The following is a 24,181-nucleotide window of genomic DNA, read 5'->3' as shown; positions in this document are numbered from 1 at the left end:
AGAGGAAGGAAAGGAAGGAAGGAAGAGAATGAGAGAGAAAAAGGAAGGAAGGAGGAAAGACAGAAAGAAAGAAAGAAAGAAAGAAAGAAAGAAAGAAAGAAAGAAGAAAGAAAGAAAGAAAAGAAAGAAAGAAAGAAAGAAGAAGAAGGAAGGAAGGGAAGGAAGGAAGGAAGGAAGGAAGGAAGGAAGAGAATGAGAGAGAAAAAGGAAGGAAGGAAGGAAGGAAGGAAGGAAGAAAGAAAGAAAGAAAGAAAGAAAGAAAGAAAGAAAGAAAGAAAGAAAGAAAGAGAGAGAGAGAGAAGGAAAGAAGGAAAGAAGAGAGGAAGGGAAAGGAAGGAAGGAAGAGAATGAGAGAGAAAAAGGAAGGAAGGAGGAAGAAGAAAGAAAGAAAGAAAGAAAGAAAGAAAGAAAGAAAGAAAGAAAGAAAGAAAGAAAGAAAGAAAGAAAGAAAGAAAGAAAGAAAGAAAGAAGAAGAAAGAAAGAAAGAAAGGAAGGAAGGAAGGAAGGAAGGAAGGAAGGAAGGAAGGAAGGAAGGAAGGAAAGGAGGAAGGAAGGAAGGAAAGGAGGAAGGGAGGAAGGAAGGAAAGGAGGAAGGGAGGAAGGAAGGAAGGGAGGATTATATTTGAATATTTCTCTGCATCATTCTTTTTGGAAGGCAAGGCATCCTAAGCTATTTTTTTTTAACCTGAGAAGCAGGGTGATACAGCTAGGAAGTATCTGAGGCCAGATGTAAAGCCGGGGCTTCCAGAATCTCCAGGCTTGCCTTTCTATCTCAAATTGCATTTTAATATGGTTTCAGGCTGGGCTGGGAGAGTTTTGCTGGAGGGGATCCAACACCTCCAAGCTAAACCACAGGTGGCTAACGTGGGGCCCATGAACCTGTCTGGTCCTTAAAATATTTTAATAACTATATATAGGTGGTTTTCTTTGCAATTCCCTTCATTTTGTCTTGTTCATTTAACACATTGTCTGTAGCTTCACCAGGCTGCCAAATGGGTCCATAATACAAAGCAGGTTAAGGACTCCTGCCCAGCCAATGCTTGGAGAATTCTCTGCAAAGCAGCTTTCTTTGAATATTCTCACTGGCTGGTATTACAGCAAGGAGGCTTGCTCCTGCCTCCTGGTAATCTTTGTGACCAAATCTTTGAGAAAACGAGATCCCATTTTCCTGATGAAACAACTGATGCATTTACAGATATTGGATTATATGTGTGCGATATGATATCAGAATTGACAAGAATTCTTTTACTTTTTAAGCCTATTCATGGCAGGGTCACACCAAGAGAGAATTTCTTTATAATTGGACGGTTTATTTTGATAATAGAAGCCATTTCGCATAGAAAGATGACACCGGATTTGGCACTGGCAAGGGTTCAGTCAATGTTAGAATAAAAATACAGTTTCTGCAAATAAATGCCAGCTAAAAACATGACCCTTCGTATAGTTTGGACCCTCTACCTGCTTCACGGAAAGTCCCTTGTCTCAGGACTACGATTTAGGAGCTGCCTGCACAGTTTCGAAGCCAGGTCATTGAGAGGAAGGAAGGAGGGCTTTTGGCAAAATTCCGTGATAATATGGGTGGGGGCAAAGGAAAGCTGCATCTCTATTATTGTGCAATAAGCTGCACTTCTCAAGTCCCCCTTCAAAGAGTGTTGACACTAAAAGAAGACATTGTCATTTCTGAGCAATAAGGATAAAGACAAGGACCGTCTGTTTCATTTTTTTTCAAGTTTTTTTATTCAAGTTTTTTTCCATGGTTACATGATCATGCTCTTTCCCTCCCCTCTCCCAGAGCTGACAAGCAATTCCACTGGGTTACACATGTATTATTGCTCAAAACCTATTTTCATATTATTCATGACAATTTGTTTCATAATAATAATCGCTAACATTTATACAGTGCCAGGCACTGGGTTAAGAATTTTACAATAATTTTTTCATTTGGCACTCAAAATAATCCTGGGAGGTAGATGCTATTATCTTCATTTCACAAACAAGAAATCCCAGGCAAATAGAGTGACTTGCCTAAGGTCACACAGCAAGCAAGTACCCAAGACTGGACTTGAACTCAGATCTTCCAGGCTCTACATCGGGTTTTGACTACTATGCTGCTTAGCTGAATTTCCTTGTGAATCCTGATTTGATGGATACACACACACACACACACACACACACACACACACACACACACACACACACACACACATATAAAGCCCTACCTTCCATCTTAGAATCAATATTGGGTATTGGTTATAAGACAGAAGAGTGGTAAGGGCTAGGCAATGGGAGTTAAGTGACTTGGCCAGGGTCACACAACCAGGAAGTATCTGAGGTCAGATTTGAACCCAGGACCTCCCATCTCTGGGCCTGACTCTCAATCCACTGAGCCACCCAGCTGTCCCCTTGATGGGATATTTTTGAAAAACCAAGTCCCCAAAATGAATCAGTGAAATGTCTTCAAACTCACATTCACCCAGAAATTGTGATTTCATTGTTATGATTAAAAGTATCTCAAGAGACTGATTTTGGCGTAAGAATGTAAGTTTATTGATTACATCCGATATAAGGAGTTAATACAGCATATGAAAAACAAGTTCTCACAGCATTCATGAAAACGTTAGAGCCGTGGATAATAAATTTACAAAGTAATATTTCCATTTGTCTCCCAATTTTAAAAGAACCCATCTGTAATGACAGAGAGGGAAGTAAACTCCTGCTTGTCACTCATTTGGGGTGAGGGTTATAGAAATGCACCTTTTATTTTAAAGATATAAATCTGAATGGCTAAAAAACCCATTTGCTGGATTTGATCATTTTTTTTGTCTTAACAAGAACTGTTAGTAGACTCATCTTGAAAAAGCACACTAAAACAAATATTTGAACATGAAAATATTACATTTTGGGATGTGGGTGATTTTAAAATTCTCTAGATTATAAAGCAAGTACAGATTTCAATGGTGCTGGTAGCATCTTATTTGTGTGAAGTAGAATTTTTTAGAATTAATCACTGGAAAAGAATCATGAGTGGCAATATCAAAAGTGATCCCATGTTCTGAGACACTGAGTACCACAAAAAGCCCACCTATCACGTGGAAAGGTAAAATGGGTCAATTGTCCAAAAAAATTAATTCTTGGTCCCTTTAGGGATTCTTAAATTCTAATTCTACTATTTTAATATAAGTATAATATATGAATTAATGTTATGGTATAATATTCATGAATATTATAACGTAATATATTATTAATGATATCTTAAAAGTTATAAATGATCATTGAAAAAGATTTGATCAGTTAATGTCATACTGTTTTTATTTATAGCTGAGATTTCTTCGTGTCTTGTTATAAACAATTAAATTCTCGATTTTGTTTGAGTAAAGTACAAGCCAAGATAAAGAGAAGAGGAAGTTAAAAGATTGGCCAATATTTAAGAAGGAAGTAATAAAATTGCAGTTTATTGATGCTCTCTTCCAAACTTTTTGTTTCATTCTTTCTGTTTATAAATATTACATTGTTGTTCTTGTTTTCCATTTTTTCCCCATCTCTGTCATTTTCCACTAACTCGTCCTGCCTCCATCTTCCCAAAAGAACCTCCCCCTTGTAACAAATAAATATAGCCATGTGACCCTGGACAAGTCACTTAACCCCCATTGCCTAGACCTCACCACTCTTCTGCCTTGGAACCAGTACACGGTATTGATTCTAAGATGGAAGGTAGGATTGAAAGAAAAGGGGGGAAAAAATAAAATATGTGATGGAGATAGACAAGTTGACATATTGGCCAGGTTTGAAAATGTGTGCTTTATTCTGCATCTCTCGTTAACCATTTTGCAGGAATTCCTTCATCTCCAGGCCTCTAAAGTTGCAATGGACCCCCACTTTGAAAGACTTCTGAGTGGTTTTATTCCCATTCGTGTGGCCATCTCGAAAATTGTTCTTCAGGTTCTGCTGATTTTATTTTGCATCAGTTCTGTTGGCAGATCCTCTCTGGGAGGGTTTCCCTCCCCAAATTGTTCATCCTGCCTCTCAGTGAGTCCTTCTTAGAAGCAGGTTTTATCATCGTGCACCAGAGTTTAGAAGGGACCCCAGAAGTCATCTAGTCCCCCCTCTATTGAGTAGGGGAGCAGGAAGACCACATTGCCTTTTCTATGTTCCCTCTTAGCTTTTTAAAACAGAGGGGAAAAAAGCAGGGCAGAGAGAAGGGAAAAATATTGTGATTGGAAATGGGTTAAAAATAACCATTGTGTGGGAGGGAATGATAAAATTATATATTTTTGCTCAACACCAGGACAAAAAAAAAGTACCCAGAAAGCCAGGAACAGGTCCTGGAGACCAATTATCATTTCATCCCCAAGAGACCCAACTGAGAGCAGAGTCTCCTGGAGAAAGTTAGGGATGCAGATAAAGTATGGCGATTCCTCTGAGGCCAATGAACCTTTATTTAGAATATTTTTAAAACCCTTACTTTCCATCTTAAAATCAATGCTGTGTATCGGTTCCAAGGCAGGAGAGCGGTAAGGAGTAGTTAATGGAGGTCAAGTGACTTGCTCAGGGTCACCCAGCTAAGAAGTATCTGAGGTCACATTTGAACCCAGGACCTACCAAATATCGACCTGGCTCTCTATCCACTGAGCGACCCAGCTGCCCCTGACTTTATATAGAAGTGAGATGAATTAGATGAATCTAGAAGGCATTTTTTTCAGGGCTCTGGTGTCACTGGCTAGACTTTTCAGCCAAGCACCCACTGCAAATGTCTGAACCTCCAGTCCTTCATATACCCAACAGGATTACTATGGCAACAGCCAACAGCCAACCCATCATCAGTAGGGTAAAACTAATCTGGTTCCTGATGGTCCAGTATTCCCTATTAGTGGGTAAATGGTCCAACGCTTGGTGAATTCCACATTACAGTGCTAGGAAGAGACTATGTCAAAGGATCATCTCTCATCTCATACATCTCTGAATGCTTCATCTTCATTATTATTTCTTACAATGTAGTAGCATTCTATGACCTTCGTGCACCTTGAGTTTAGGCATTTCCTAATTAATGAACATCTAGGCAGCTTTGGGGTAAAGCACTAAACATGGAATCAGGAAGACCTGAGTTCAAATCCAGCCTCATTCCCTGTGAGATCCAGGGCAAGTCATTTCATCTTCATTTGCCTCAGTGCCCTCAACTGTAAAATGGGGGAAGTAACAGCACTTACCTCCCAGGGTTGTTGAGATAATTTGAGATAGTTGTTGTAAGTCATTTCAATTATTTATAATTTACAAAATGGTGATTTTGTGAATTTGGAAACTCTAAAGTTTCCAAAACTTAAAGTGTAATTTCAATGCACAGCTATGGTTATGATGACTGTTTATAATTTTTTGTTATTGCAAAAAATGCCTGTATCCATATTTTGGTCTATTTTGTTTTGTCATTGGGCTAGATATCTAAGATTGGTATCTCGGAGTCAGAGACATTTTAGTCTTTTTCTTTAAATAATTGAAAATCTCTTTCTGGAATTACTGAACCAAGTCACAACTCTACCAACAATGAATTAGTGTGCCTACCTTGCCACAACCCCTCCAACATTGACTCTTTCCATCTTTTATGGTATTTGCAAATTTCCTAGGTATGAAATTAGACCTCAGAGTTGTACGGATTTGTGTTTCTCCTATTACTAGAAGCCCTTTTAGAGTGCTGTTTCAGATTGTTTTTAAGAGTTTGGTGTTCTTTGGAGAACTGTTCCTATCCTTTGATGTGGGTGAATCATTAATCCCTTCCGAGCCTCAATTTCCTTATCTGTTAACAGGAGAGGGTTACACTGGATGATCCCATCCAGCTCTAACATTCCATGATTCTGAATTGAACTTTAACCATTGTGTCCCCATGCCTCTCTGTCCCGGGGTGATGTTCTTATCTTTACACTCTAGAGGGATCCAGGCTGGTGGTTGGGCAGTGAGTGTTAAAAGGAGGTGATCTTGAGTAGAAGGGAGCTAAAAAAAAAGAGAGGAGTGAGGACATCAGGATTTACCCCTTCTGCGTGCATGTACCCATTCACCCACACCCCAGGGTGCTGTGAGGGAGAGCTCTTGTTGTCTCTGGTGGGACATAAGCCATGATAAGTACATGGAAAAGCTCCACGTCAGGGTGAGAAAAACCATGGAGTCAGAAGACCTGGGTTCGGATCCTTCCTGGGCTATTGGTTGGCTGGTTGATCTTTGGCAAATCGCTTTCCCCTTGGGAACTCTGTAAAAGAAAGGGGGTGGGCTAGACCACCTATGAGGTCCCTTGAGATCCTGATCTGTGTTCTGTTGAGGGTGCAAATCCCTAAAGACATTTAATTTTCAGTCTAGAAGAAGAGGCCCCCCTCCTCCCACCCCCTCGTCCTCTGCGTCCTCTTTCCCCAAGCCTATTGTGTGCCAGTCACTGGGCAGCATTTTAAAATTCCCATTTGAAATCAGGGCCCTTTGGGATGCGAGGCACACACAGGGCTCACTGTGCTGGCTCAGGCAGGCAGGTTCAAGCTGCTGCCTCTCCATACATTTTTCAGCCCCTTCTGTCAGGAATCTTTTCATAGCCTCAAGGCTAAAGAGATGGGGGAAGGGGCTTGGGGAGATGGGGAGGGGTGGGGATGAGCAGGGGCCATTCAGGGCCTTTTGCTTCTCCCCATTGAGGGACGGATGTTCAGGCAACAGGTCCCCCTGCAATCAGACTGATTATCTGGCTTTGCTGCTTTAATTGGGGAGTGGAATAGACAAAGGGGAGGAGGTCCCTGCTGCTGATGGAGAAAGAATAGATTTATATAGCAATTAATTTGCTGACTCGGTGAGAAATATAAATGGGGGGCAGGATGGGGAGGAATCTCTAGCCTCCCAGCCCCCAAACCCATCAGGTCTTATAGCAGCTTTCTTGGCTGACTACTTGAGCAGATCTCTGTCCCTTCCCACCCTCTCCCTCTCTTTCTCTCTTCTTTTTCTGTCTCTTCTTCTCCCTCTCTTCTTCCCACTCCTCCCCTCTCTCCTTCTTCCTCCTCTCTCTTTGTTCATTCTCTTCCACCCTCCTCAATAACCACCACCACCAGCCCCCTCTGAGGAGAGATTTCTCTCTCCCCTAACACCTCTCTAGTTTTTCCTCCCCCCTTCTTCCCCTCTCCTTCCCTCTCTTCAAGAACTAGTACAGGATGCACAGAGGAGCTGGGGCCATCTCCCAGGCACTAGGGACTGGCGTATGCCACCCCCTCTTCCGTATCCATGAGACAGTTTGGACCAGGTTCAGTTCAGAGGAACCTGGCCTCTAATGAGAGGGGAAATGGGCTCCTTTTTTCTCTTGGCATCCCACAAAATCCCCCAACTCAAGGCCCTGGAGATGATTTTTTTAATTGAAATTTTTTATTTAATTAATTCATTTAGAATATTTTCCCACGATTCCATGATTCATGTTCTTCCCCATCGTCCCCCATAGCCGATGCACAATTCCACTGGGTTTTACTCGTGTCATTGATCAAGACCTGTTTCCATGTTATTGATAATTGCACCAGGGTGATCCCTGGAGATGATTTTACTTATATCGTTGGTTACGGCTCGCGTCTAGGGTTTCCTCCAAAAGAGAAGAGTCAAAAAGGCACTCAAAAGGACCATATGAGTCAAATAGGAGGCATCTTCCTACAGACAGATTCCTACATCCAAAAGAAATGCAACATAAAATATTCATAAGTGCACATTTGACTAAATACAGACTTAAAATAGGATCCGGCAACGTAATACTGTCATTGCTGTTACCGTCTACTGAGAAGCAGATACTGAAAAAACCTCCCCAGAACTTTAGGCAAATTGCAGGACTTCTCGTTTGGCATTTCACATCTCACCTTGGCCTCTGCACTGTCCAAATGACTCCCAGCAAGTGCTTGGGCCGATTATTTTGTTGGTCCTACTCTTCTCATTGGAACTCTCTCGATCGATCAAATTCATAAGATTGCCTCCAAGCCGGAGTACATCCATCTTAATTAAGATTGCTACTTGGGGGAAACTGGGTGGCTCAGTGGATGGAGAGCCAGACCTAGAGATGGGAGATTATGGGTTCAGATTGGTCTTGGACTCTTCCTAGTGGGTGACCCTGGGCAAGTCATTGAAATCCATTGGCCAGCCTTTATCCCTCTTCTGCTTTGGAAGCAAAACACAGTATTGATTCTAAGATGGGAGGTGAGGGTTTAAAAAAGGATTGCCACACAATCTCCCACTCAGGAAAGACAACATAAGGAGAAAAGGAAGCCAGAGATCCAGGCAAAAAGTTTCTTAGTTGGCTTCCATAGACTAGTTGCCATGTGGGTGAGGAGATGGTGATTTGGTGGGGGGGAAAAGCCTTTCCCAACTCTTCATTGGCATTGCAAGATGCTACCTGGAGATCTGAGGGAAGAGAAGCCAACTTTTAAGTTTTCTCTTCTTTTAATTGATACCCAAAAGCCTCTGCCACTGTCTCAGGGCTCCAGAGAACCAACTTGGCATATTAAAATGCCAAGTCCTCCAAGAGCTGGGTCAACACATGGCTAGATTTGTTGTTCTATGGACTCAAGACAGTGTAACTGGGGTAGAGTGGATGGGACATCCACAAAAGGCATCAATAATCATTTGTTGTTGTTCGATTGTTTTAGTCATGTCCAACCCTTTATAACCCCAACTGGGGTTTTCTTGGCAAAGATCCTGGAATGGTTTGGCATTTCTTTCTCCAATTCACTTTACAAATAGGGAAACTGAGGCAAACAACGTTAATTAACTTGCTCAGGGTCACCCAGCTAGTGCCTGAGACCGGATTTGAACTCAAGAAGATGAGTTTTCCTGATTCCAAGACTGTTACTCTATCCACTGTATCCACTAGCTACAACACCAGTCATAAAGTTCCCTGGTTAGTGGTCAGTCTGCCAAGAAAAAAAACTCTGAGCATGTTCTATGTTCGTGATCTCCATATCCCCAGTTCTAGGCTTCTCTAAACTCTCTCTCTCAACAGCAATCAAACAACTTTTCTGGAGAAGCTGGGAATGAGAGAAATCAAAAGTTAGAAAAATCCCTGAAGGAAGATGTGGGAAATTTCTGGCTCTCTGTCTAGTTGTAAGACACCCCAACACAAAGAAACCACAGCTTGTCCCACATGAGTAACAGAAAGCTTTCCCGTCACTGGTTCTAAATCTACAATCTTGGGGGATTTCTTAAGTCTACATTTTATTTTTAAGATGTGATTTATTAATATAGTGAACAACAGAACATCGATGTCGACAATATCAAACTCGAGTTTCTCTGTGGGCTGAAGAGCTCCATAGTTCTTGGCCCAGATGCTTCCCAGTGGCTCATGGATTACTAGCAAAGCACTCCACCAGCTGCTTCCCATCCATGGGCTTGATCCTACCTTTCTTAAGAGAAAGCATTGCATGCCTACTGTAGGAATATAAGTTAGGGATAGACTGGTTTCAAGGATTACTTACAAGAAGGGAATTTTGGTACAAAACCTGGGAGAGGATTCTGGGAAGGAGAAAGGAATTGTGGGAGTTTGAACTGAAAATAACTGACCTTACTTCCTTCTTGGATTTCCTCTGAGCTAACACTACCAAAAGATGAGAGCATCAGTGGTCCTCCAAATACAGCCTGACTATGTTTATATAGTTCATACAAAGCATTCATTGCTTATATCTCTAAAAAAAAAAAAAATATATATATATATATATATATATATATATATATTAAACACTCACAAGAAAAAGATCTATTAGGGGCAGGGAGATGGCTCAGTGGACAGACAGTGGAGTCAGGAGGTCCTGGGTTCAAATGTGGCTTCAGATACATCCTATCTGTGTAAACCTGGATAAGTCCCTTAACTCCCATTTTCTAGCCCTTACTGCTCTTCTGCCTTGGAACCGATACTTCTAAGACAGAAGGTAAGGGTTAAAAAACAAACAAACAAACCACTACATATATTGCCTAACTAAAAGGATGTGCTCAAAAGAGTCCATGTTCTGAAGAAGAGCTCATTAACAATTAACATTATTTAAAATTTTTAATTTAATTTTAATTAATTATTTAATTAGCATAATTAATTAACATTAACAGTATTTTTAATAAGCTACCCCCCAGTACCTCATATTTACTAAATAAGCTACTCACCTTAACATCTATACTGACTTTATTTATACTTATATTTACATTTATACTGACTTTAACTCCATTCTGTACTCATAGCTTGGGCTGCAAATATACAAAGTAGACCCAAGCACAGTAAGAATGTCAGAGAAACTGATGTCTACATAGGGAAAGGCCACGTAAAAGTGTTTGGCACCAGTTGGCATCCCTTCACTAAACCATAGTACAATAGGGATTCATTGTTCTTATTCAGTTGTTCACTCCTATCTGACTCTTCTTGACCCCATTTGGGATTTTCTTAGCAGAGACTCTGAAGTGGTTTTCCATTTCTTTCTCCAGCTCATTCTACAGACGAGGAAACTGAGGCAAATGTAGTTAAGTGACTTGCCCAAGGTCACACAGCTAGTATCTGAGCCTGGATTTGAACTCAGGTCTTTCTTACTGCAGACTCAGCACATCTAGCTGCCAAATAAAGAAATATTTCATTGTATATGTTGAACGTGCATCACTGGAAGAAGCTAATATCCAAAAATGGAATCCAGTACCCTCCATGGGGGACATCCATATGAATTTGGTTAACAATATGTCAACATAGAAACATTAAACAAATGGCTAAGTCATGCTGATTTGTCACCAGACATTACTGCAGAGTTATCCTTAAGGAGATTAGATTTAGCAGTCAATATAGATTATGCAAAGAAATGGTAGAAACTAGGCAACACTCCGCCGAAGATTGTACTTTATTTTTTTAAACCCTTGCCTTCTGCATTAAATTGGCAGATGAGTAAGGGCTAGGCAATGGGGGTTAAGTGACTTACCCAGGGTCACACAGCTGGGAAGTGTCCTCCTGACAATCTTAGCACCTACAATATAACCAGCAAACCACAGAGGTTAGAATTGTGCACCAGAAGCTTTTTCTCTTTCTCAGACTGACAAAAGGCAAACGAATCAGCAGCATCAAACACAGACCTTGTAACATCTTTGAGAATCCAACCCAGAAACCATCCTGGAACCAGACCGTTATCACCAACCAAATTGTTGTCTTAATCGCTCAGAGATGGAGGAGGGTTAGAAGAGGTGTCTCCATGTAGAAATCTCTAAGTGGCGTGGATGAAAGAAAATCTTTTATAGAGAAAGATCAAGCGGAAATGATGTGGCAGCAGGATGAGTTGCACATCATCCCTCCGGTCTTGTCTCCTGCCAGAACTGAACCAAAATAACTAGGACACAGACAGGTGAAGTAGTTTGTACCGTGGTGGGGCTAGTGGCCAGCCAGGTGGCACAGTGGGCAGAGTGCCTGGTCTGAAGTCAGGAAGACTAATCTTCCTAGGTTCAAATCTGACCTCAGAAACTTACTAGCCGTCTAACCCTCCCTTGTTTGCCTCAGTTTACTCTTCCTAGGTTCAAATCTGACCTCAGACACTTACTAGCCGTCTAACCCTCCCTTGTTTGCCTCAGTTTACTCTTCCTAGGTTCAAATCTGACCTCAGACACTTACTAGCCGTCTAACCCTTTCTTGTTTGCCTCAGTTTACTCTTCCTAGGTTCAAATCTGACCTCAGACACTTACTAGCTGTCTAACCCTCCCTTGTTTGCCTCAGTTTCTTCATCTGTAAAATGAACTGGAGAAGGAAATGGCACACCATTATGGTATTTTTGCCTAGAAAACCAAATATCACAAAAAGTCGGACACAACTAAAATGACTGAAAACCAACATAGGGCTAGTAAGTAGTAGGGATATGATTTGAACTCAGGACTTCCTGAATCTAATCTCTCTAAAGCAAGATTTTTAACTTCTAGCATATGAACTTAAAAAAAAATTCAAGAACTGTATTTCAATAAGTTGAATTTGTCATTTGTAATAAAATGGAATTTGTAATCCTACATAAATTGTATGTATTTTTAATTTTATTTATTATTTATTGTTTTATTACTTTTTATGTGTTTTAAAACATTCTAAGAAGGGCTCTAAAACTACGATTCTGTGACCACTGCTCCATGCTTTCATGTGACTGAGACAAAAGCAGTGTGCAGAGGGGTGGGGAGTGGGGCTGTTGGGTAGCTACCCCTTTCTTGTCAGGAGGAAACAGAAGGCTTGGATGTGATAAAACCCAGTGTGTTTTGCTCAGGCAGATTGTACCCTGGGATCCAAGAGACTGAAGGCTACACGTGGGGATTTTTTCATAAGTAAACATGAGAAAGAATTCAGAGATAAGAGGGGAAGTCTATGAGGCTGCCAGCTAAACAAAGCTGTGTCTCCAGAAAGGGTCACAGTTCCCTAGCCCTCCCGAGGCCCCCATCTGTCAGGAAAGTCATAAGCCCAACAGGGAAATTGGGTCCTAGATTATTCCAGCCTGGCACTAGGGACACTGGGCAAGATGGTCGTGTAGCATAACCCACACAGTAATGCATTATTTGGCATATCAAGGAGTCCAGCCAAATGGAACAGATGATCTTGGGTTGAATATAACCTGCACTCCACCCACCTATTCCCTGCCAAAGCTGGCCTCCTTTAAACCTAAGTGGACCCTAGAAGGGGTCTTCTTTTCCAGCGTGTATGCCTGTGTAGTAGATCGAGAGGAATCCAGAAGACCTGTGTTCCAGTCTCATCTCTGACACAAACTTAGCTCCGTGACTCTGGTTAAGTCCCTTTAGGTCTCAGTGTCTTCCTTAGACAAAAGTCCAAAGCTTTAGAGTTGCTGATTTCCATCAGAGAAGGAGTTTCCTCATTCAGAAACTAAAAAACTCCCTGTATATTTTTTTTCCTTTCAAAAGTCTTGGGTTAGGTATAAAACCCATTGTCAAGAGTAGGTTGTATTTGGATGGAAATGGGAAATTTGAGTCTGCATTTCTTTGGAGAGCTTATTCCAGTTTTCTTCTGGGGCAGTCATTTTGAAGAAGAATCTCAGCACCCTTGACGGAAATCTGGAAAGGACATTAGAGTTCAGGGGTTCTTCTCACCTTATTCTGTGTCCTGGACCCCCTTGGGTAGCAGGCTGCCAAAGCCTAGGGATCCCTTCTCAGAATAATTGTTGTAAAAGCATAAAATACACGATTAAAAAAAAAAACCAACCCTTACTTTCTGTCTTCAAATCAATACTAAATATTTATTCCATAGCTGAAAACTGGCAATGAGGTTAAGTGACTTGGCTAGGGTCATGCAGCTAAGAAGTGTCTGGGGCTACATTTGAACTCAGGACTTCCCCTCTCTAGTTCTGACTCTCACTACCCTGAACCACCCAAGTGCCCTTAAATACATACAGTTAGAAAGGAAACCAGTTTTATCCAGACACAGTGATCAAACTATCAAATGTTTAAATTCACTGATCCCAGGTTAAGAACTTCTGATAACACTCAAAAGGCAAACTCCACCTCTACCACCATTTTGTTATTGATTCATTTTGGTCATGTCCAACTCTTCATGACTCCATTTGGGTTTTTCTTGGCAAAGATAGTGGGATAGTTTGTCATTTCCTTCTCTGGTTCATTTTACAGATGAGAAAACCAAGGCAAACAGAGTTAAATGACTTGTCCAGGGTCACATAGCCAGTAAGTGAATTCAGATAAATGAGTTCTCTAATTTCTCTACTACGCCACTTTGGTGCCTCATTTTACAGATAAAAAAAATCAGGGCCCCTAAAGGGGATACTGAAGTATAGTGAATAATAGCACTGGAGTCAGGAAGAGCTGAATTTGAATCCTGCCTCAGATTTATCAGACCCCAAGCAAATCCCTTAGTCCCTCTGAGCCTCAGTTTCCAGATATGTAACATGAGAGGGTTGGACTCAATAGCCTCTAGGGTTTCTAATAATATCTCTAAACCTGCGAGCCTATGATTTACGCAAGCTCGGGTATAGGTAAGTAGCAGAACTGGGAATCAAATCCAAGTCCTCTGACTCTCTTGTGAACAGGTTCTCCAGTTGGAATTGACTCACCACACTAAATTTGTATATGTTTATATGTATAACCCAGTGGAATTGCTTGTCAACTCCAGGAGCGGGGAGGGAAGAGAGGAGGGAGACAACAGGAAGCATGTAACCATGGGAAATCCTTTTAAATAAAATTTAAAATAAAAACAAATACTATTGATTCTACCTATTAAAAAATAAAGAAATTTGCATTTGTTTTGGATGGAGGAATAGGAAATTTGGGTCCAGTGGCAATACCTTTGGGCCCAACTCAAGTGTTGATAAATTAGCTTTGTTTCTCTTGGTTTGGAGGTTCTCGGCTTGGCCTTGACATACGTCCACCTCCCAGAGCTTTCCTATTGATTCTCTCCATTATGCTTCAGCTGCCCTGGGAGATCAGCAGCTATTGGGGGGGGGGGGAGTCTCTCTTTTTCCCATGTGCCCTCTGATCCCCCATTAGACCACACACTCATCAGAGATGGGGGCTTCATTTTCTCCAGCTCTCTGTCCCCCCAGAGTGCCCGGAACTGGGCTGTTCACCTGAAGGCAGCCAGACACTAAGGCTGAATGAACTCAGTGCAAAAAAAAAAATAATTCAAAAGCTGTTTCCTTCCCAGAAATTCCTTCTCAGCTCCCCACCCCCACTGCCACCAAGAGCTGAGCTCTGGAGGCAAGGACAATGGAGAGGACCAGTGGGAAAATAGTTCCACCCCCTAGGAAGAAAAGCACCATAGAAATCTGGGGATTCCTATTCTGCGTCTGGGACTGGTTAGCTGACGTGGCCAGGGCACCAGGCTAATGAGGCCAGGCTCCTAGAATTGATTTCTCTGAACCCTCCAAGGCCTTGAATTGTCAACGCCTGGAGAATGGATTTATCCTCACAGTATTTCAGAATCCACTCCTCCCCCCCCCCCCCCCCATGAGCATCCTTGCAATGGGATAGAAAATGCATTGAACTTGGTATTAGCAGGATTGTGAGGCAAGGCTGGTGGCCTTCATCTACCCTCCCACAGCCTCTAAAATGATCTTTCTAAAAGACAGATCTAATAACTCTACTTCTTAGCTCAAGAATCTTCAATAGCTGCCTATTATTTCTAGCCTAGAATACAAACTACAGCCTGGCATTTGAAACCCTTTGGAGTCTGACTTCTTATCTTTCTGGATATTTTCTATCATGCCCTTTCTTTTTTTGTCTTCTTTTTTAAACTCTTACCTTTTTGTCCTAGTAACAACTCTGACACAGAAGGGCAAGGGCCAGGCAATTGGGGTTAAGTGACTTGCCCAGGGTCACACAGGTAGGAGTGTCTGAGGTCAGATTTGAACCCAGGACCTCTCATCTCTAAGCCTGGCTCTCAAACCACTGAGCCACCTAACTGCCCCTATCATGCCTTTTTACATGCTGGATCTCAGTGAAAGTTTCATCTGAACTGCAGCAACTAAGAGTCATCATCTCCCTTCAAGACCCCACTCAGCGTTACTTCCTTAGGGAAGCCTTTGCTGATCCCTTAGATAATTAGCTCTCTCTTCCTCTTTTTCAAATGGTCTTGCTTATATATAGGTTCGTAAATCTGGAATTGGATGAAGCCTCAGAGGTCGTCTCATCCAATGCCATCATTTTGTGGCTAACAAACATGAAGTACAGAAAAGTGACTTGTCCAGGGACACACGAGGCTAAAAAATGGCACATTCAAGTATTCAAACCCAGCTCCTCTGACTTCACCTCCAAGGCTCATTCCAAGGCTTCTTCACACCTGCTCATATTTTGCATTCCCTAATAGAATGTAAACTCTTTAGAGGCAGGGAACTGTTTTGTCTCTGTATTCCTAAAATCTAGCCCAGTGCTTTGTACACAGCAAGTATTTAATAAATACTTGTCACCGTAAATTGAGCAAAAAAGCCTCTTCTCCCTCTTTCTTCCTAAGAAGAATAACATCAGACTGTGAGATTTAAAATGGTTGAGGTCTTAAACTGTAGTGATTAAAATAGTGGAAGATATAAATTGTGATAGATATAAGAGAGGGTGAGTAAATTTGACCACAGAAATATGTTTCACTACAGTGTCTTGGGTTTTAAAATCAAATATAAGGTGGTCGCCAGGGAAATATTCCCAATTATTCAAATATCCAAGTCAATTGGGTTTTATAGAGATTTTAATTAGCAATACAATGAGTAATCAAAGAAAGAGAGAGAAAGAAAGGAATAAGTATGAAGGGCCTCAAAGCCAATGTGGCCTAGACCTGAGTCTTAAAAGAGAAATGAGTCAGTTTTTTTATAATTCACCATAAGATCTGTCTAAGTAAGGATTTCTAATGACACCAGGCCAGCAGCATCTCAGCTGCTTTCACCAGCTCCCTCCTCCATCTGAATGTTTCAGAATCAGTCTCCTCAGAATGAGTCTCTCCAATCTGAATGTTTCAGAATGACTTCCCAGCTCTTCCCTGAGCTCTTATTTTTAAGGGCAAAATCTTCTCTGTCACCTCCCCTAAGTCCTTACATCTACCAATCACTGTAGATGTTTCTAAAGGACCGCCCATTCTTAGTCCACACCTAAGAAGGTGTGGATTTTTGAGTAATTCACACCAGGAAAGCTCTGAGAAAGTTTTCCAGTTCTTTGTTCCTTGTAAATTCACAAGTTGCTTGACCTTTATAGGTACTTAGCTTAAGAAAAGTATGGGTTTAAGTACTTTTCATTGTTCAGAAAAGAGTTTACAACTTTATCTTCCCCTAGGGCAGACCCAAGTAGGTAAAATAGAATTCTCACATTCCTGCTTTAAGTAGAGTTCACTGCCCAAATGGGGAATGTCTTAGTCCAATCTTATAAAGTAGGGTCTGGGAAATTTTAAGGTTTACAATCCCCCCTGATGATCATTGGGAGACTAGTCTCCCCATTGATCATTTAACATAATCATTTTGTAGTTCTAAATGCACTTCTAACTATAGATATACACAATATTCAATTTTCTAAGAGAAATTAGAATAGTGAGGGAGGAAATAGAAAATAAAAGAAAGCAAAACCAATGTTTTGCTGGGCGCATTGACAGAAAGCCAAATCAGGGGCAGTCCCTTTTTGGCATAAATGTGTACATTTTCAATAAATGTTCAATCAAAATTAAGTTCAATCAATCATATACAAAGTTCATTCTTGATCTTCTTGATGAAGTGTAAGTTTTTGGCATCTTTCTGCAATAGTTCATTCTCTGGATATAAAAGTTTCAAGCTTCTTTCTTGATCTTTTCTCGAAGAAAATCAAATCTTGAATTTTTATAAAAGTACAATCTTAAAAAATCAAAATTCTTGGATTTTTATAAAAATACAATCTCAAACAAAAAATTCAAAAAATTCTTAGATTTTGAATTAAAATACAAGACAGTCAGTCAGCAAGCATTTATTTAGTATTTACTCTGATCCAGGCACTGTGCTAAATAGGGATTGAAAAGCAAAAACAGGACATTCACTTGAAGAGAGCACATTCTAACGGGAAGGGAAGGGGAAAAGGCATCTATTAAGTGCCTGGGTTGACTATGTACCAGAACTATCCTTAAGTGCTTTACAAATATGATCTCACTTGATCCTTACAGCAACCCTGGAAGGTAGGTACTATTATTATCTTCATTTTACAGATAAGGAAACAGGCAGAGAGCAGTTAAATGGCCTGCTCTAGAAAGTGGCTGAGGCTGGATTTGAACTCGAGTCTTTCTGACTCTAGGTGCAGCACTCTCTTCATTGTGTTGCCTAGCCACCTCACAGCAACTGGCAGATAACTAGGTTCATCCAAGATACATCCAGATGAGCCAGAAGGAGGGTCACCTTGAAGGCTCTTTCCAACTCTTAATTCCTGTGAAGTGTCACTTCCCAGCAGACATCTGGTTTAAAGAACCCATCCTCCAGTTGGGTTCATTTATCTGGAACTGCTTCTGGATACTGGATACCTTTTCCTTTGCTTTCTTGCCATTTGGGACATTCATCTCACTTCCTCTGCCTGAGGCTGGACCTTCATCGAAGGGCCCTCGCAGTTCTAAGGATGCTTCCACTGAGCAGAAAGGTGTGAAGGTATCCTCTGCTGCTCATGTTGTCCCGTTGATCCTGGCTGGTGGATCTCTTCTCAAAGTCGGACCTGCCTTTTGGGGGGTCTCTGCTAGTAGATCGTTTTTCATTTTTGTGTGTTTGAGAGCCCAGGAGGAAAGAATAACATCTTCCAGCTGAAAAACCACTTTTGTTAAGAGAACAGAAAAATCTAGTGATTGAGATTCTTAGGGCTGAAGATTCAGGGTCAGCCCTGCACCAATTTGGGATCTAGGCTCATAGATCTAGAGCTGGAAGGAACTTTAAAGCCCATCTCATCTAACTCATTTTATAGTGAGGAAACTAAGGCTGAGAGAAAGTGATTTGCCCAAGGTCACAGATGATATACATATATGTATGTATATGTAGGTAGGTAGACAGATAGATAAACAGACAGATACAGTCATAGCTTTATTGGAGAAAGATGGAAACTGGAACTTGACCTTAGGGTTCTTTTTTTTTAAATTTTATTAAATTCATTAATTTAGAATATTTTTCCGCGGTTCCATGATTCATGTTCTTTCCCTCCCCTCCCATAGCTGATGTGCAATTCCACTGGGTTTTATTTGAGTCATTGATCAAGACCTATTTCCAATTTATTGATATTTGCACTAGCATGATCATTTAGCGTCTACATCTTGGGGTTCTTCTTGCCAGAAGTGGTATCCATTGGAAAAGCATTGACTTTATTGGTTCTACCTCTTAGGATATATGCCCATTCTTCTTTTCCTACCTGGACACTTTAACTGTCAGACCCCTCACTTTTGCTGCTTAGGCCAGAGAACCATGAACTTTGCCCCCTAGTGTGAAGCCAATCACTTCCAGAGGAGATAACTGCTTCCCTCCCCCCATTATCTTGAGATACCTTCATCTTCATGAGGGGAGCCATATTTTGTTAAATCCTCACCTTCCCTCTCAGAATCAATACTATATATTAGTTCTGTAAAAATTAAAATTAATATACAACTTAAAATATTATATTTATAAGATGTATTAATAATCACCAGACGTAAAGGAATAAAAAGGTAACAAAATAAAACCACGTGCCCATGGCTAATATACCTGCTCAAACAGCCTGCTTCACCAATGTCCCACCCAGGAAGGAAAGAGTGCTAGCCATGGAAGACCACCTTATTTATCCCTTGTCTACAGCGCACATAATGACAGGAAGTCAGTGGGCTCCTGGGAAATGTAGTTCAAAGGCACAAGATTTCCAATTACACAGTTCCAAGGCAGAAGAGCTGTAAAGGCTAGGCAGTGGGGTTAAGTGACTTGCCCAGGGTCACATGACTAGGAAGTGTCTGAGGTCAGATTTGAACCAAGGACCTCCTGTCTTTAAGCCTGACTCTGAATCCACTGATCCACACAGCTGCCAGGGGAGCCATATTAAAGGAAGATCTGTTCTTCGGGAGAAATATCCTCCCAGGGGGAAGAGAGCCACATTTGCCTTGATCTGCTTCCTCCATAACAAAGATGGAGACCAGAAAGCATAGGCTTATATGTCATTGGATAATAAAATTTAAAGCTGGAAGATACTCTAGAAACCATCTAGACTAACTTCCTCATTTTATAATTTAGGAAACTGAAAAGTTCTATGTCTAGCCCACAGATACAACAGGTAGTCAATGTTACTGAAAGCAGGGGTTGAATTCCAAGACTCCTACTTCCTACTTCCTATCACTGCCTTTGGGCATTCCCCATCCCCCTTCCTATACATGTTGGGTCTTAGACACTTTGGTCTCTAGTCTTTCCCTACCCCAATCTGCTTCATCTCTAATCCATTCAATTGTTCTGTTCACTTCTTTAAGTGATCCCCAAGTAGGGAAGAAGGATGGTGAGATGTTACCTTGGAGCATGTCATATGTGCAGTAGAAGTTCATAATATAAGGAGATGACAAGGATCAGAATTCCCAGGCTAAATTTTACACTTAAGCTTAGATTAATAAGGGAAAGTAAAAGGAGGTAGCAGCTCTGATTTCCTGATCCCAGTTAAGCCTATGCTCACTGTACCATGGTAGGGTAGTAGGGAACTGGGGCCAGAGGAAGGGAGGACTGATGATCAGTTGAATGAATAAATTAGTGAGTACAGGGAACCAAGCAGAATGGTTCTCATTGCCCCTTTCCTTTGCTCACAGCAAGCATGTGGCTCTGGTATTTCCTCAAAAAACCCTATCTGCTGTTTCACGTGATGTCCCCTCTAGACAGAAGACAGTAAGTCACCACTTAGGTTCCTCTCTCCTCACCCTCCCACTGATGCTGAGGATAGAAGTGCCCTAGCCTGCTAATAGACATATGGTTCCCTCTCAGCTTATGCCACCTCCTACCTAAAGCTTTTCTTGATCTCCCCAAATCCTAATGCCTCTCCTCCAGCAATGTGCTGGTAAATGTTTGACAACTGGCCCTTCAAAAAAAATGTACCCACAACACACTTAAAAATGTTTTAATTAAAATTTTAAAAAATTTAAACCCTTATCTTCTATTTTAGAATAGATCCTAAGTATTGATTCCAAAGCTATTGGGCTAGACAATTGGAGTTAAGTGGCTTGCCCAGGGTCACACAGCAAGGAATCCCAGACCTCCCATCTCCAGATCTAGCTCTCTATCCACTGAGTTACCTAGCGGCTCCCACAACACACTTTTACATTTAATCTACTTGAGATTTTCTCTTCCATTTCCTTAGGTCTAAAAAAAATCAACAAAACAAAAATTCAAACCCTGATTTGTATGGTTTGCCAATTTCCAAGGTGTCAACATTCATAAGGAAATTTTAGCTGTCTTTAGCTTTCTTGAGACAATTCAAGCTAGTTCCTGCACACCAATGCTCTCCCCCTGCCCCCTGCCCAAATTATCCTGATTTTTCTTTTCATATGTTCTTTATATACTTACATATGTATGTAGAGGTACATATATGCATATTTGTTTTTACTTCTATGTGTACTTTTCTTCCCAATGGAGTGTAATTTCCTTGAGGACTGAAATTGCTTTATTTTCTTTTTGAGCCTTTTTTATCCTGAGCATTTAGCCCACTGTCTAATACATCAAAGACATTTAATAAATAGTTAGACTGATTGATTGATTGATTGATTGTCGCAGCCCAGGCAGGAGGATTTTCTCCCCTTAAGGATTACCCAAGAGCCAAAGTATTATAATAAAGAAGAGCCCATCTCAGAGATACAAAGACTTGGGTTCTAAAACTAGAAATTGCAGGATAATGTGGACCTCCTCAGTCCCTGGCTCTGATACCAGAGTCGAAGACCCCTGATGATTACTCCCTCTTCTGTCATTTGCCCTGCTAGAATACCCAGCAACTTGTACAAGGTCAGTGGGCCATGAGAGGCCCATTGAACCTTCACCCAGTTAATTGCTGGAAAGGCAAGAAGGAGCAGGATCTCCAGGTGGCTCCCCCATTCCTCCAGTTGGCACCCATTGTGTTAGACCCTTTCCCACTCATATCCTTGGATGAGACCCACTTTTCATCTCTGTTTGGATACAAGAGGAGAATTCCATTGCATTGTATTTCCCCAGTTATTGTACTGAGTCATTCCTAGAACCTGATCCCTCACCCCTTCACTACTTTGCCCTCAACACACACAGCTCAGATTTGTGCTTCTATAAGCTTGTTCACTTCCCGATGCTAAATGATCAGGCTGACTTATTCACCATGGGGACTGATTCATCTTGCTCACCTTCCATGCTTCTGCCTACCCACTCCCAAGCAGAGCACCCAGGAATTCCCTTTTCACACATGCCGTGGGGCTGATTGCCTCCCGTGGGTCTGGCAGAGCCATAGCTGAACCCCAGTTTCCCAAGCTAGACCCCAGCAGGGCATAGGGGAAAGAGATTTCAAGCAAGAGGCTTGAATCCTTACTCTGATACATACTTATTTGCCTAACCAGGGAAAATAAGTTCCTTTGTCTCTCTGGATCTCAGTTTTCCCGTCTGTAAAATAAGGGGCTTGAAATAGATGGCCTTTAGGGTTCATCCTAGAAAGCTGGGTGGAATAGTAGATGGAGTGCTGGGCTCAGAGTCAGAAGGACTCATCTTCCTGAGTTTGAATCTTGCCTCAGGCACTTACTAGCTGTGTGACCGTGGGCAAGTCACTTCACTCTATTTGTCTCAGCTCCCTCAACTGTCAAATGAGAAGAAAATGGCAAACCACACCAGTATCTCTGCCAAGAAAACCCCCAAATGGGGTCAGAAATAGTCAGACACAATTGAAAAACAACTGAATAACAACAAATGTTTATTCCAGCTCAAGACCCATAAGTTTATGATCCTAGGGACTTTATCATCCCCCGTGCTCTATAATTTCTAAATTTTTTTTTCATGAAATAACCCTATTGGTAAAAAAAAATGTTTTTTTGTGCTCTGTTCCAAGGCAGAAGAGTGGTAAGAACTGGGCAATGGTTAAGTGACTTGTCTAGGGTCACAGTTAGGAAGTATGTTAGACTAGATTAGAACACAAGACCTCCTAACTCTGGGCCTGGAGATCTATACACTGTACTACCTAGCTGTCTCTGTTATCTCTCTCTCTCTCTCTCTCTCTCTCTCTCTCTCTCTCTCTCTCTCTCTCTCCTCTCTCTCTCTCTCTCTCTCTCTCTCTCTCTCTCTCCCTCTCCTCTCCTCTCCTCTCCTCTCCTCTCCTCTCCTCTCCTCTCCTCTCCTCTCCTCTCCTCTCCTCTCCTCTCCTCTCCTCTCCTCTCCTCTCCTCTCCTCTCCTCTCCTCTCCTCTCCTCTCCTCTCCTCTCTCCTCTCCTCTCCTCTCCTCTCCTCTCCTCTCCTCTCCTCTCCTCTCCTCTCCTCTCCTCTCCTGTCCTGTCCTGTCCTGTCCTCTCCTCTCCTCTCCTCTCCTCTCCTCTCCTCTCCTCTCCTCTCCTCTCCTCTCCTCTCCTCTCCTCTCCTCTCCTCTCCTCTTCCCTTCCCTCCCTTCCCTTCTCTTTTCTTCTCTCTTCTGTCTTGTCTTCTCTCTTCTCTCTCTCTCTCTCTCTCTCTCTCTCTCTCTCTCTCTCTCTCTCTCTCTCTCTCTCTCTCTTTCCTCTCTCTCTCTCTCTCTCTCTCTCTCCCCTCCCTTACCTGCCATCTTATAATTAATACTGTGTATTGTTTCCAAGGCAGAAAAATGGTAAGGGCTAAGCAATGGGGGTTACACATCTAGGAAGTACCTGAGGCCAAATTTGAACCCAGGATCTCCCATCTTTCATCCTTGCTTTCTATCCACTGAGACACCTAACTGTCCCCCATTTGCTTCTTTATGAATTCTATACAATGATATGCCTCTTCAGTCTTGATGTGGGGAGTATGGAAATACATATTGCATGAAAACCCTGATAGAATCTGGATCAGACTATTTACCACCCTGAGGATGGAGGAAGAGAATCTGAATTGCAATGTATCAGAAAACAATTGTCAAAAATCATTTCTGCATGTAACTGAAAAAATTAAATTTAATTATAATTTATATAGATATGAATATTGCATGATTTATTAAATTTATATGGAAATGGACATTTGAAAAGGATGAGACAAAGCTGGAATAATATTGGATGCAAGAATCAATAGGGACTTAGCCGAGTTATATTGAGGAAGGGAATGCCATCATCCGATACGTGCTTTTGGAAAATAACTTTGAAGGATGGATTGAGGATAGATCGGCTATGGGAGAGGCTAAAGGCAAGGAGACCAGTTAGGAGGTAGGGAAAGGCACTGAGAATCAGGACTTGGGTGATGGCCTGTGACAAGAGAATTGGAGATAGATGCAAGAGATGGAGAAGGAGAAATGATGAGATCTGCAATGGATTGTCTCCCTGAGACAGGGGAGGATGAGGAATTGAGCCTGATGTAGAGGTGGTGAGCCTGGGTTGTTGGAAGGATGGAAGAGGCAGCATATGCAGTTAAAGAGGATGGGGGTGCAAATCACAACCCATGTTGTTGTTCAGTCATATCTAAAATTTCATGACCCCATTTGTGGTTTTCTTGGTATAGATACTGGAGTGGTTTGCCATTTCCTTCTCCAGCTGAAATTACAGATGAGGAAACTGAGGCAAACAGAATTAAGTGATACTCAGGATCACACAGCTAGTTAGTTTCTGAGGCCATATTTC

General features: G+C 41.6%; 1 protein-coding gene and 1 long non-coding RNA gene across 2 annotated transcripts in view; one reads left to right on the top strand and one right to left on the bottom strand.

Moving 5' to 3' along the window:
- Positions 1-24,181, top strand: part of RAB11FIP4 (RAB11 family interacting protein 4) — a 203,814-nt gene that overhangs the window by 55,429 nt on the left and 124,204 nt on the right. The gene's annotated exons all lie outside the window — the stretch shown is intronic.
- Positions 7,366-11,241, bottom strand: LOC103101735 (uncharacterized). The gene is made up of 3 exons (XR_463457.2): positions 11,080-11,241; positions 10,929-10,973; positions 7,366-7,661 (listed from the first exon to the last, which is right to left on the bottom strand). It is a non-coding gene; the product is annotated as an uncharacterized LOC103101735 (long non-coding RNA).

The sequence above is a fragment of the Monodelphis domestica genome, chromosome 2, assembly GCF_027887165.1.
Source record: "Monodelphis domestica isolate mMonDom1 chromosome 2, mMonDom1.pri, whole genome shotgun sequence".
Classification (NCBI taxonomy): Eukaryota; Metazoa; Chordata; class Mammalia; order Didelphimorphia; family Didelphidae; genus Monodelphis; species Monodelphis domestica.
This window is presented reverse-complemented; position numbering and strand designations above follow the sequence as displayed.